The 14,509-nt window shown below is 42.8% G+C and overlaps 1 protein-coding gene across 3 annotated transcripts in view; it reads right to left on the bottom strand.

The window, feature by feature from the left end:
- PAK2 (p21 (RAC1) activated kinase 2) overlaps positions 1 to 14,509 on the bottom strand; it is a 43,437-nt gene extending 28,928 nt beyond the window's left edge. Inside the window, exon 1 of one of the 3 annotated variants that reach the window (XM_020786366.3) lies at positions 14,371 to 14,509. The gene's annotated coding sequence lies outside the window, so the exon portion shown is untranslated. The other 2 variants (XM_020786367.3, XM_072995872.2) reach the window with 2 other exon arrangements.

Below are 14,509 nucleotides of genomic sequence, written 5' to 3'. Positions count from 1 at the left end.
GGCAGGAGGAGGTGGGAAGTTTCCCCCAACCCCTCCTGAGCGAACGCCGGGTTTTCAGCCGGCTAAGAGGCTGGCGATCGGGCAGGAGGTGGTGGGGGAATCTTCCCACCTCCTCCTGCCCGATAGCCGGCCTCTTAGCCGGCTGAAGTCCAGCTATGCCTCCGATCCTCTCCCCACGGCTTGGATCCAAGCTGCGGGGAGGGGGTGGAAGGCATGGCCGGGCTCTTCGGCAACTGCCGAGGCTCGGATCCAAGCCTCGGTGGCTGCCGAAGAGCCCATCCATGCCTCTGATCCTCTCCCCACGGCTTAAAGCCTCCCCGCTCCGCCTACCCCGGCTGTTCTCGGACACCTGGAAGTCCGAGAACGGCTGGGGAAAGCGGCGCGGGGAGGTTTCAAGCATCAGGGACAGGGTGGGGGGGATCGGGAAGGCTTGAAGCCTACCCGCGCCGCTTACCCAGGCCGTTCTCGGACTTCCAGAAGTCCGAAAACGGCCTGGGTAAGCGGCGCGGGTAGGCTTCAAGCCTTCCCGATCCCCCCCACCCTGTCCCCGATGCCGGTAGCCTACCCCAGCCGTTCATCCCACCCGCCGCCGGTTACCCTTGGGTAACCGGCAGCAGGTGGGATCCAAGCCCAGGATGCCTGAAAGGCATTCCAATCCCACCACCCTCCCCCCGCGGCTTGGATCCGAGCCGCGGTGGTTACCCCAGCCATGGCCGGACTCTAGGGAGTCAAGCCATGGCTGAGTTAGCCGCCCTGGGTCAGATCCAAGCCGCGGAGGGAGGGAGAAAACCGGATAATCCATTCCTATTGGAACGGATTAACCGGTTTCCAATGCATTCCTATGGGAAATGGTGCTTCACATAACGATGTTTTCACATAACGATTTTTTTTTTGGAACCAATTAACATCGTTATGTGAGGCACCACTGTAGTTTATTTCTTACTACTGAATTCTGGAAAAGAGCAGTTAGTAGAAATCTTAACTCATGTTACAACAAAAATAAGGGGAAAGGCAACCATACAAAGTCCTCTGAGGCAAATGGAACAAGAGACTGAACCATGATGAGAAATTCCGTGTCCTATTAATTTCTTCTGACAATTTAATACTTTGTTCTGAGTGGTTGTAAACTGATATCTCCATCATGGACAGGTGTGTCATAACCCAATCAACAAAAGGTTAAATCTTTGTACCGCTTTGTTTTAAAAACACTGAGCTTTACAGTATTAACAACAGGCCTCCTGCAATTTTTTACAATAATCCCAGGTGAAGGTGACCATGTTTCATTCATTTCAGACATTTATTTGCTTCAGATAAACACTGTCTCATTTAAGGCGCATAACTATGTTTGTAGATATCATCAATAACTAGGTAAAAATCAAGTTTATTAGAACAGTGATTAAAATCTCAATCAAAGAATATGAGTTCACATGAATATGGGAAATTGGCATCTCTGAATCATCATTTTAATTTCCATGTAAAGTGGTGTCTCGCTAGACGATTATCTCGCAAAACGGTTAATTCGCAAGACAATGGGTTTTTGCGATCGCTATAGCGCTTCGGAAAACAGTTTTCCCTAAGGGCAATTTTCGATAGAAGATGTTTCGGTACGTGCTTTGCAAGACTTTTTTTTTAACGCTTTTTCGCAAGACAGCGATTTTGACAGCTGGGTCCGCCCTTCACAAAATGGTTTTCCTATGGGTGATTTTCGCAAGACAACAATTTTTTTCCCCATTGGAACACATTCAACAGAATTCAATGCATTCCAATGGGGAATCGCATTTCGCAAGACGGTTTTCGCAAGACAGCGATTTTCGTGGAATGAATTAACATTGTCTTGCGAGGCACCACTGTATTTGTTGTCTTAGAACTGCCAGTTAATAAAACAGGAGTACCAGAAGATGCAACAGTTAGCAGACTTTTCATGCCAAGATTTGGAGCAGCTTCTCCCAACATGCTGGCTATTAAATATGTTATGGACTACAAGCCTGGAATTCTAGTCAGTATGGTCAATACTGTATTTGGCAATGAAGCAATAAGCTGTGGAAGGCTGGTCTATGGCACTTGAGTACATACTCCACAGGCCTAAAACATTGCACATCTTTGAGTAGTGCATAACCTCTAAACTCCTTGCACAGCTGCCCCATCCTAGTGGTTTTTATTTTTTTCTCAACACTTTGTCCTGTTTGGTTTCTTAATTTTTTTCCTATGATCTTTCTTCCAATCTCATTCACTGTAGTATCCAGTTTTTGCTGATTGTAAATGCTGTAAGGCTTTTCTTGCCCAATTTTTCTGTTTTCATATCCTTTCTCTCAAGCCTCATTCATGGCTCACTTCTTTTCAATACAGTACTGACAAACTAATTTCATCTCTTCTTTTATCATTCTAACCTCCAGACCATTTACCTATTTGCTCCCCTATTTCCCAGCACCCCTTTCTCAACTCTTCAGACTACCAAAATGTAAGGTTTCAATCCCAGCTCATCTTCCTTTCTGGCACATAAACTGAATTACTATTAAGCTACCTGACAAAGTAACTGAGCATTCCATGCCACCAAAGCATGTGAGTCAACCTGCACTGACAACATTTTGATCACATGTATACCAACAAGACAGGAGACTCTGCATACCTACAAGGACAAATTCAAGGTTTCCAAAATAAATGAGGTATCTATTGCTGCGGGGGTGTCTGGATACATGGATAATATCCTCAGATCATATACCACCAATTACCCAAGCTATGTACAGTTGTAATCAAAATTACTTAAACCCCCATTGAAAATCAGGTTTATTGTCAAAATTTACAGACTTTCAGCTGTTTGCAATGAACAAATCAAACAAAAGCAATTGAAATAGGTCAACACAATAAATGCTTCAAGTGGTTTCTCCAAATTCAACCAAAAATGCAACTTTTAATGAATTCTCCAGTCTCAAAAGTATTTAAATCCCTGAATACAGCACAAATATGCAAACCGGGTGTTGTCTCAAGCATACCTGATGCAACAAATCAAGGGCTTCATTAGTTGCACCAGGTGTGCTTGAGCTGGAACACATGAAATACCTGAACTGACTAGGGGTTTGGTGAGTGTCACGTTTGACTACATGTTAGAAATATGGCTCAGTCAAAAGAATGGTCCAAAAAGTTAAGAGAAGATATCACTGCCCTTCACAAGCAAAGAAAAGATAGAGAAGGCACTGGATGTTCCTAGAGACACTTTTGGAAATATAGTTTTCAAGTTCAAAGTTAAAGAAACAGTGGTTACACTACCTGGATGGGGAAGAAAAGGGAAGCTATCAATGGATGCAACCAGATTTCTGAGAAGGCAGATTGAGAAAAACCCTCAAATGACTGCAAAAGCCCTGCAACAAGACTTGGTAGCAACAAGGTTCCAGTTTGGACAGTAAGGTGCGTACTAAAACACAGAAGGTTTCCATGCCAGAACTCCAAGACATATACCACTACTGTCCCAAGAGCACAAGAAAAGTTGGCTCCACTATTCTCAAAATCATATAAGTAAGCCACATAGGTTTTTGGGTTCTGTTCTGTGGAGTGGTAAAACAAAACTGGAACTTTTCAGCCGGCTGGATCAGCGGTATATCTGGAGGAAGAAGAATGAGGAATATGCTGAAAAGAATATTCTGCCTGCAGTTAATCATGGTAGTGGCTCGGTGATGCTATGGGGCAACTTTGCATCCTCTGGCACTGGAAACCTGCAGTGTATGGAAGATGGATTCATTGAAGTATCACAAAATCCTAGGAGAAAAGGTTATGCCATCTGTAAGGAAGCTGAAGTTCGACCGTCATTGGACCTTCCAACAGGACAATGATCCCAAACATTCCTCAAATTCTACCAAGGCTTGGTTTCAGAAGTCCTGAAAGATTCCAAAGTGGCCATCACAATCACCTGACTTGAGCCCCACAGAAAATCTATGGTAGGATTTGAAGAAGGCAGTTGCAGCACGTAAACCCAAGAATATTACTGAAGTGAAGGAGTGGACTAAGATTCTTCAGGAATGTTGCCAGAAGCTGGTGTCTGGCTATGCATCTCATTTGCAGCAAATCATAATAGCAAAAGGGTGCTCTACTAAGTATTTAAAATGCTTGCCATGAAGGCATTGAATAATTTTGAGTGAACAGCAGTGATTTACAGAAGTGAGAGCTGGACCATAAAGAAGTCTGACCACCGAAGAATTGATGCTTTTGAATTGTGGTGCTGGAGGAGACTCTTGAGAGTCCCCTGGACTGCAAAGAGAACAAACCTATCCATTTTGAAGGAAATCAACCTGAGTGCTCACTGGAAGGACAGGTCCTGAAGCTGAGGCTCCAATACTGTGGCCATCTCATGAGAAGAGAAGACTCCCTGGAAAAGCCCCTGATGTTGCGAAAGTGTGAAGGCAAGAGGAGAAGGGGACGACAGAGGACGAGATGGCTGGACAGTGTCATTGAAGCTACCAACATGAATTTGACCCAACTCCGGGAGGCAGTGGAAGACAGGAGGGCCTAGCGTGCTCCGGTCCATGGGGTCACGAAGAGTTGGACACAACTTAACAATGAAACAACAACAACAACAAGCTGTAAACATGCACTAGAATGCTTTTCTTCCTCCAAATATTCTCAGATTAAACATAATGATCAAATATATCAATGATAACTCTTTTAGACTTCTATAAAATGAAAAAATACAATTTTATGTTTTACGTGTATATCTCTGCATACAATATCTACAAACCACTGTACACTAGTTTGATAAAATTCGTTCCATCAAGAGGGATATAGTGTATATTTAAACAAGCTTGAGAAGAAGAGTGCTACTGCAGCCTATCTGTGGGCTTTACTGGACATCATGTTGGTCACTGTCAGTATAGAAAGCTGGACTGAACAGCCATGTCCCCGATTCAGCATGTTCTTATAAATGTATGGAGAAAACAGAAACCAGTCATCTTCCAGAATACACTACCCACTATTATTCAAGCACAAGTAACTAAACATAAAAACTTCAACATTTTTAAATACACATAATGAAAGTCTAAGGATTCTCCTACAATCATCAACTCTAGAATTCTTTTAAGAATGTTACACCAATATTTCTAAGTAGTGGTGAGTGCTTGGCTGACTGACAATTTTTTTAGCTAAATACCATCACCACTGAATGAATCTTTTTGGAGGGGGATCATTCCAGCTCCAGAGTTAGACTGAACTTTAGATAATTTCTTGTTCGTGTTTAGGAAAAGCACTATATTTAGAATACTAAAGATAAATATGTGCTAGTTACAATGGCTCCAGACAGTAGATAATTGGTAGTTCAACTGTACATAGTATTGTAACACTGCTGTTTTGTCATAACACTGCCTCAAACTAAGGAAAGCATTGCATCTCCCCAGCAACGAACAACCCAAAAGAGGAACAGAGACATGAAATAGCACCATTTCATTATACAACTTTGCAAAAGCAAGAACTTTATTTTGGAATACTATTGCACAAAAAAGACTGAAATATTGTTGCTTTGTTAGGCAGGCAGAAGGCAAATGACATAACATTCATTTGTTTCTAGCTGATAATTAAAGAGTCATTGCTGGGATTCTTGTGCACACACCAAACCAGCAGGCACATGCACTTCTGAGAATCACAGCAACCTTCACTGACTCCTTTCAGTTTGCAGTTTCTGTGCTGCTGTAATAGCTGTAAAGCTTGGATAGAAACAACAATGCTGACAGTGGCTTTGGTAGCTAACCAAACATTTCTAGTGGACACAACATACCCTTGCCTTCCCAAAGTGAGGTCTTGCCTTGGAACTCTGCTTTATCTTTGAAATTTAGCACAATGCCAGGGATAAACCTAAGAATCACTGCAGTCTTCTTCCACCTCAGAGCTTGCAGGAGACAAAAAAACAAAACAAAAAAACATGCCAGATTTCTAAAACTCTAGACCAGGGGTCCCCAATTCCCGGGGCCATAGACCAGTATCGGTCCATGACCTTGGAAGGACCAGGCTACGAGGATAGATGAGCGGCAAGCAGGTGGTCAGTGAATTCACTCCCCGTTCCCCTCTGCTGTTACTAGATCAGCTGTGCCCATGGCATTAGAATCTAATAGGAGCCTGCACTGCTGATCTAACAGGAGGTGGAGCTTCAATTGCAGCTCACCTCTCATCTGTCCTGGCACAATATATGTAATGAGCTCGATTCAAAGCTATCCTCCAACAACTTACTGCATAACAAGTACACAGTCCCTGGGAAAGGGGCCTTCAACTAAACTGGTCCCTGGTGTCAAAAAGGTTGGAGGTCACTGCTCTAGGCAATGCCAAACTCTAGCTACTTCCTTCATCTTGCAACTGATGAAGGACAGCGGTGGCACAGTGGCTCTCCCTAGTGCATCTCTTTGTCACAGAGTCAGAAGACAGTGAAGGTCTGCTCTTGACATGATTCAGGCATTGCAAAATATTGTAATCTCTGTTCTAATGAAGTGAATTTTTAATTAAAGTTCAATTTTCTCTAGTCCAGTAACTGTGTGACTTCTTATTTCTTTCTAGGTCCAATTTAACATGTTGGCAATGAGATATAAAGCTCAAAACAAAGCAAAACACCTAGGCTGGGCGAAATTAAGAAACCAATTTGACTTATATGCCAATTATTTACTACATTAATAGGTGGTTCAATGCACACAGGGATATGGTGGCACTGTGGGTTAAACCACAGAAGCCTCTGTGCTGCAAAGTCAGAAGACCTGCAGTCGTAAGATCAAATCCACAGAACGGAGTGAGCTCCCATCGCTTCTCCCAGCTCCTGCCAACCTAGCAGTTCGAAAGCATGAAAAAATGTGAGTAGATAAAATAGGTACCACCACGGTGGGAAGGCAACAGCGTTCAGTGTCTAGTTGTGCTAGCCACGTGACCACGGAAACTGTCTATGGACAAATGCTGGCTCAATGGCTTGGAAACAGGGATGAGCACCACGCCCTAGAGTCGGACACAAGTGAACTAAATGTCAAGGGGAACCTTTACCTTTACCTCAATGCATACAATTTCACCAGGGCCAGTGAGATGAGACTGGATAAAAACAAACAAAGAATCAAAGTGATATTATACATAAAGTTTTATAATTCTGGAAAGTCAAGTGTCCATGTCCACCACCTATTATTCAATAGACTGAGGCACTCACAATGCTTTGAACATTTAAATATGCAGCATATTAATGGCAACTTTATATGAATATTAATCTGGTCACTTTTATGACAGATGCTCTTTTCATTATCACGTTTATTCTCCTGTGTTTTTTCACTGTGAGTGATGTGGGGACTGTTTCTAGTTCTGTTTCTTTTCACTTCTATTTATTTATTACATGTATATTCCATTTATCTTTTATTCCACCTTTCTTTATAATTTCCAAATGGCAGTAAGAAATAATAAGCAAAAGGTGGACCAGGATCCATTTGAAGCAAAGATTCTTGACTCCCACCTGTTTATCCATAATGACAACAATAACCTTATTTTGCTCCTAAATTAGACTGCTGAACTTGAGAAAAGGCAGAAGAAAATAAAAGTAGATGGGAGAAAAAAACTGAATACAACCTTTAGTTCTAGTATAATAACAAATTCTAGACGTAGCAAAGACAAATTCTGCCATTTCAGACCTCTACAATTTCATGGCTGACATCCTAAGACTTTTTGGTTTGGGTACTAACTCCAGCTTGAGGTTCAAGAATATATTAATCCCATAAATGTGAAGCCTGTGAACCCCTGTTATAAGTTACAGACGTTAAGCGCTTAACAGTGGTTATTTCAGGAGGAAGTCTACAATGGACAGTTGTGAAATAATTTTCCTGGTTTCAAGTTTTCTCGTCAAATTGACTTCCTCTGAAGCAACAACAGCAGACAGTCTTTAAAAAGTACTTGTGGCTAAATTAACTATTGATTAGTAAATTAACTTTTTATTATTAAAATAATCCAACCTTATTTTATAGGTACAGTAACAATCTCCAGTATACAAGACAAACTACAGAATCTCTAGGTTGCAATATACCAAGTCAATATAATTGCACAGAAAATACAGCATCCCAAAGAAACAAAAGGTAAACAACCGATGAGACAAATGTTGTCATTCCATTACCTATTCTTCACTTTGATCAAATACTGTTAATATTCCAGAAAGGTCATTGTATAGATACAAAAAAAAGTTGCCATGCTGATCCATACTGAAAATTACATTAATTTTATTTATTTAAAATATTTTTATCAAACCTTTCTCCTTAAAAAGATCCAATATTAAGTGATGTAATTTGATAATATTCAATAGTTCTCTTCCATCCTACTTAAAAGAGCCTGTCTCCTTAAAACAAGCAATAAAATGCTGCAGAAATATTAATACAAACAATTCAGAATGAAACTGTCCATCCTTCTACTCTATTCTCACTTCAACTCACAAATTTAACAACTGCATAGCATTTTGCTTGCACAAATACTCATGTAGAATACCTTCACTTTCTAAATAAATCAGACACCTGAAACTGTACCTAGAAGCATGTCCTTTCATCAACAGAATAGTCATCATTGAAGAATTGCATCCTCCCCCTTCTCTGCAGCTCACAGTTCATCCCCAAAATCTGCTCTAGAAGGCTGAGGGAACCCTCGGAAACAGATTTGAGGGGCATGTGGAGAGTGACAGCAAAAAGGGAAACCTCTGAAGTATGAAAAAATGTCCGCTTCGGGGGAAATGGATGTAAGCCTGGTTATAGAAAATCTCAACTCAGGCTGCATTTATGTGACATGCTAAGTAATGGTGTACATTAGCCATTATTTGTTACTTAAGCCATGAACTGTTCTGCAGGTCACCAAACAAGCCAGCTTGTTGTCTGTTTCTTGTCTCTCTTTAGTAACAAGGCTGCAGCTTGTGCTCGATGGGGTTACACTCCCTCTGAAAACAAAGGTGCATAGCTTGGGGGTATTCCTGGATTCATCTCTAAGCTTAGATGCCCAGGTTTTGGCAGAGGCCAGGAGTTCCTCTGCACAATTAAAACTAGTTCACCACTTGTACCTGTTTCTTGAGGTGTCTGATCTGGCTGTAATGACATATGCCCTACTTACATTTCAGCTCGATTACTATAACACTACATAGGGCTGCCTTTGGAAAGTCTTCGGAAAACCCAGCAGATTCAAAATGCTGCAGTCATATTGCTAGCTACAGTTACAGGGAATATATAACCTTCTTATAGCAGATCCACTAGTTGCTAATCCATTTCTGGGTACAATTCAAAGTGCTGGTTTTAACAGCTTGGATCCGAGCTCTCTAAAATACCACATCTCCCTCTATGAACGTGTCCAATCATCAAAATCATCAGGGGTGGCCTTTCTCTTGGTTCCACCACTCTCACAGGTGTGTTTGGTGGGGACATAGGAGAGGGCCTTCTCTGTTGCTGTTTCCAGACTCCCTCCCAAGGGAAGCAAGGCTGGCCTCATCTTTGCTGTCTTCCCACAAGCAGGCAAAGACCTTCCTCTTCAGGCAAGCTTTTTCTTAATAAATGGCAGTCTAAGAGAGTTTTTTCAAATGGACTGTTGTTCTCTGTTGTTTTAAAGTCTTTTTAGTATTGGTTTTTATTTGCTGTTTTTAATATAATACTTGTCTAATATTTTTAAAATGTTTATGCACTGTTTATAGCTTTTAAATATTATCTTTTTAATTATGTAAGCCACCTCGGGTCCTTTTAAGAAGAAAGGTGGGGGGGGCAGAAATAATAAATAAAACTTCTATCTCAGGCTGGCCGACTGAACAAACAAGCCAAGGTAAGTCAATAACAATTTCTGATTCAGACAAATCAAGAAAGTGTAGATAAAACAAGTCAAAAGTTTGCAAGTAGCAAGCCATAACTTCAAATTACCACTGCTGGTCAGTTAATCATGGCTTGAAGGGCCTGGTTCAAACTTAGTAAGTCAGAACTCAATGAACTGCAACCTGGCTCACTTTTGGTGACACAGACCATATTGTTATTATTACTATAACATCAAAGTCTTGTGGCACCTTATTTGGAAAAACTTCTGTAGGCTACAGCTATCTTCCTCAGATTGTATCTTGGTCTTCAAGATGCCATGAACTTAGTCATCTTTGCTAACATTTACCCCCCCCCCCCCCGCCCTTGTTTTGAAGAATTTACAAATAGTTGTTGTAGGTTTTTCTGTCTGTTTGGCCATTTTCTGGAGGTTTTTCTTCCTAACGTTTCACCAGTCTCTGTGGACAGCATCTGCAGAGGACAGAGTTAGAACTCTGTCTGTGTTCTGGTGTAGTGTGTGCGATAGGTCACCAGAACACAGACAGAGTTTTAACTCCTGTCCTCTGAAGATGCCAAAACACGGTCATGAAAGCCTTCGAGAATAAATTTACAAATATTTTCTAGATTTATATAAAATAGAAAGCTGAAAGAACAAAAGTTTATATTTAACAAAAATAATTATATTCCTCTCAAACAGAGGTTTCCCAACCCCTGGTCCGTTTCCCAACCCCTGGTCCGCGGCCCAGTGCCAGTCCGTGGCCTCAGCCGGACTGGGCCATGGAGACCTCCCCCCCACCCCTGCACGCACTCCCCCACACACATCCCCTTTGTGCCTGCACCCACACAAGCACTCCCCCACCCCTTCACGCATGCACACAGGTGCCTCCAGAGCGATGTGCAGCCCTTTGTGCATGCATATGAGCATGCCCGCCCCCGCACGAGTGCCGTGCCGCCCCTCGCGCATGTTTTTAAGCGCACCCGCAGAAGCGCCTGGCCGCTCCTTTGCGCATGTACACAAGCGCAGGGCTGCCCCGCCTTCCTCAACCAGTCCGCAGGGTTAAAAAAGTTGGGGACCGCTGCTCTAAACCACAAGTAGTCAAAGACATAACAGCTACTGTATATCTTACTAAGACTCAGATATCATGGAAGTGATTTGTGACAGTTACAATGTAATTTTTCATCCTACCGGCTGCCCATACAAATAATGCAACAACTGTGGAGGAATCTAGTCAAGAACCTAATCACTTTCCTTTCCCACACAAACATATCAAATCCACAGGGCTTTAGGTGTAGTTATTCATGTTGACCAGAGCCACAAAAGCAGATTTTAAACTCTTTCAGTTCTTCTGAATTTCTTCGCAATGTTTAAGCATTGGCTGGAAATGCAAGAAGGTGTTCTAAAGTGTTTAAAAACAAAATTAAAAAAAAAAAAACATTACCACATTTTAAACATTGCAAACTTAGGAACACTGCTGCCTCTCTGCACCATGGAGTTCAGCAACAGATTCTGCATTCTAAGGATACTGCAATTCCCTGGGATACAACATCACATATACAAAACAACAAATGAAAAAAGGGGATAATGGAAGTACAAGTATGTTTCAACTCCTGCAGAAGTGTGCATCATTCAAGAGGAGAACATATTATATCCTGAGGTTTATGTCTGAAATACTAAGGCTAATTATAAAATAAAACCAAGATAACATAATTATGAAGGAAAACAACTTGGAGAACTTACAAAAAATATTTTTTAAAAAAACTAAAGACTTTTGAACTCCCAACCTCTGGTTCTGCAGCCAGATACTTAAACCACTGAGCTATCTAGCCAACAAAAGCTCAACTACACTCAGGTCTCCTGAAATAATTTCTTAGCTCCTCTCTTGCAACTCTGTACAGAATAATACACTATGAAAATGTCGTTTACAGGTCTAGAAACATGTAATATACCATTCTATATTTCTGGTTTACTAACTGGAAGTCATAATGTACTATATTATGGCTTGCATGCAAAATATATTGTGGCAGACAATACAGATTAGAAAGAGGCACCAATCCTCTCCCTCCCCCACCTTATACCAAAAGTGCACTTGCAATCTCAAAGTGAGCTGCTCCCAACACAGTAAGATTAAACAGAACATCTGAACTAAATCACTGTTATGTTTAAAGAATGTCAACTACTCTGGAGAAAAAGAAACTGCTATAGTCTATGCAAATAGTTGCTTGTTTCTCAGAAGAGAGTCAGGATTGGTCGCTTTCAAAGGGCAAGCATGGCATGCAAATGAGCAAAGGCAGCTACCTCATCCTGTCACTTACTCATTAATGCTGCACTTCTGGACAGCACGGTGGTAATGACTGGACCCAGGATACCGAACCCTCCCTATTATAAAGATGCAGTGATTGTTTCTGTATCTGGAAAGTTTCAACGGCCTCAGCTATTCAATACTTTATCCCAAAGCAATGGCAGATAAGGAAACAATATCCTAGAGAAGTGAACAAAAGTAGCAACAGCTATTCCAACCGCCATTTTATCCAATCCTCTCTCCTATGCTAGTACACCCAAGGCTTGGGATGAGTGAACAAGACAGCAAAGCAGCAAGTATTAGGCAAGCAATGTTTCTAACCAATGAGTGGCTCTTTCTCTCTGGAGTCTCTAGCTCCCTCTTAGCCATCTTTCCCTTTCTGCACAGAATAACTGGGTGTGTAGGTACAGAAATAATTCTGCTTACTTGGCCTTCCTCTCTGAAAGTCACAGTACAAGCAGATGTGCTCACCAGACTAATTCCAAAACTTGTACCATCTAAAGATGGTTCATTTGCTTTCCAACAGAGGAAAGGAAGTGAAAGGTAAGTCAGGTTACTTGCATCCCTGCAGTCTTTAAAAGGAAAAGGAAGTGATTGGACAAAGAGCGACTCTATTTGCAGTGGGGCCTATTATCCTATTGCCTAAGGAGGCAGACAGCAAGGAAGAAAGAGGAAGAATGAGCAGTCCTTACCTCCTCTAATTCTTAAGAACATAACAAGAGTCCTGCTCAACCATCTAAAAGGCCTCTCAATTCCACCAATTGAACTCACAGTGGCCAACCAATTTACAATGGGATGCTCACAACTTCTTTTCTGGTTCAGTCTTCAGCATTCAGAGGCACACGGTTTCTGATACTGAAATTAATATAAAGAAGTCATCATGCCTCATAGCTACTCAGAACATATTCTTGCTGCCCAGTGCCACGGCTCCAATTATCTTTGTCTTATCTTCAGAAAAAGCTCTATACTGCTTGGGTCCAAGCTACCTGAAGTACCATATTGCCCCATATGAGCCTTCCTGGCACTTAGGGTAATCAGAGGAGGCTCTCCTCTTGGTCTGAATGCCAGTGCAGGCACAACGGATGGGAACACAAAAGAGGGCCTTCTCTGCGGCTGCTCCCAGGTTATAGCAGGTCAGGTCCCATGCCTTTTTTAAAGATCCATCTTTTCAGGCAGACTTCTAATAATCATGACTGAGTCCCTGAATGCCATTTTTTTAGTTTAGTTTTTAATATTTTATATGTTTTAATTACTTGATGTATTTTAATCGGTTCTATAGTTTAACAGTATTTAATGTATAATTTATTATGGTTTTAATTCTATTTTTAATACTGTGGGCTGCCTTGAGTCCCCTCATCAGGACAAAAGGAAGCCTATAAATAAGACAAATAAATACAATAAAATAAAAAAGAGCCAAACAGATAGAAATAGGAGCTAGCCTTGAACGGCTCACTCCCTCACTCAGGGGGCTGTCCCCTTCTGGGGATTCAACCTTTGTGACTCCCATCCATCTTCCAGTCGGAGCAGACAGAGAAGCGACTGGAATCGTAACTGTTCCTTGCAAACAAGCCGGGCGCAGCCACCCGGCGCAGCCACTGCCCGACGTCACCTGCTCTCCGAGTGGGAGGAGGAGGAAGTGTTGCTCCCTACCGTGCAAGACACGGAGCAGGGTGCTGGTGGAGGGCAGCCCTGCAGAGAACCTCCCCGGTTTAAATCCCCACCCCACCCCTCCCCCGAAGAAAGCACTTTCCAAGAGCTATCTGTGAGCATTTTTTTTAAATAATTCATTTCCAGAGGATAAAACATGAAGGAAAAAAGCCCTACGAAAACGCAAGCCTTCCTAAACTCACAAAACACCCGCTGAACAAACTCCGTTGCAAAATGCACACGAACTAAGGCGGCGGCCCAAAAAAAAAAAAAAAAAACAACGTTACTCAAGCTTTGCCGACCAAAAAAAGGAACCCAGGCGACCGGCTCCAGACCACCTCCTCACGCCCCAGTCTCACCTGCTCGTAACGCCACAAATTTAAGACCAGCCAAGCCTTTCCCCCTTTCTTCCGCGGCCCCTCCACCCCACTCCAAGGGGGCGGCTACCAAGCGAACCGGCGAAACCCACCCTCGGTGCCTAGGGAGCTCTTTCCCAGAGCCCCCAACTAGGAACTACCGACCCACACTTCCCCCCCCCAACACACACACACACACACACCCTGCGGGCGAGATAGCGCTTCCTTCCCTTCTCCTTCCCTCTTCGCCCCAACCCCGCGCCCCTCCGAAGGCGAGCGGCCTCCATCTCAACCGCTGTCCAGCGGACTCACCAGGCAGGGGACGAGCTGGCTGGCTGGCTGGCTTTACCGGCCCGAGGAGGACTCGAGGGCAGGGCGCGGCCTCGTACAATGGCGGGGAGGGCCCACCGGGGCAGCCAAGAGAGTCAGCGGAACCGCCGCGCGTGGCCAC

This window comes from Pogona vitticeps, chromosome 3, assembly GCF_051106095.1.
Source record: "Pogona vitticeps strain Pit_001003342236 chromosome 3, PviZW2.1, whole genome shotgun sequence".
NCBI lineage: Eukaryota > Metazoa > Chordata > Lepidosauria > Squamata > Agamidae > Pogona > Pogona vitticeps.
Note: the sequence above shows the minus strand (reverse complement) of the source record. Positions and strands in the feature narration are given on the sequence as shown.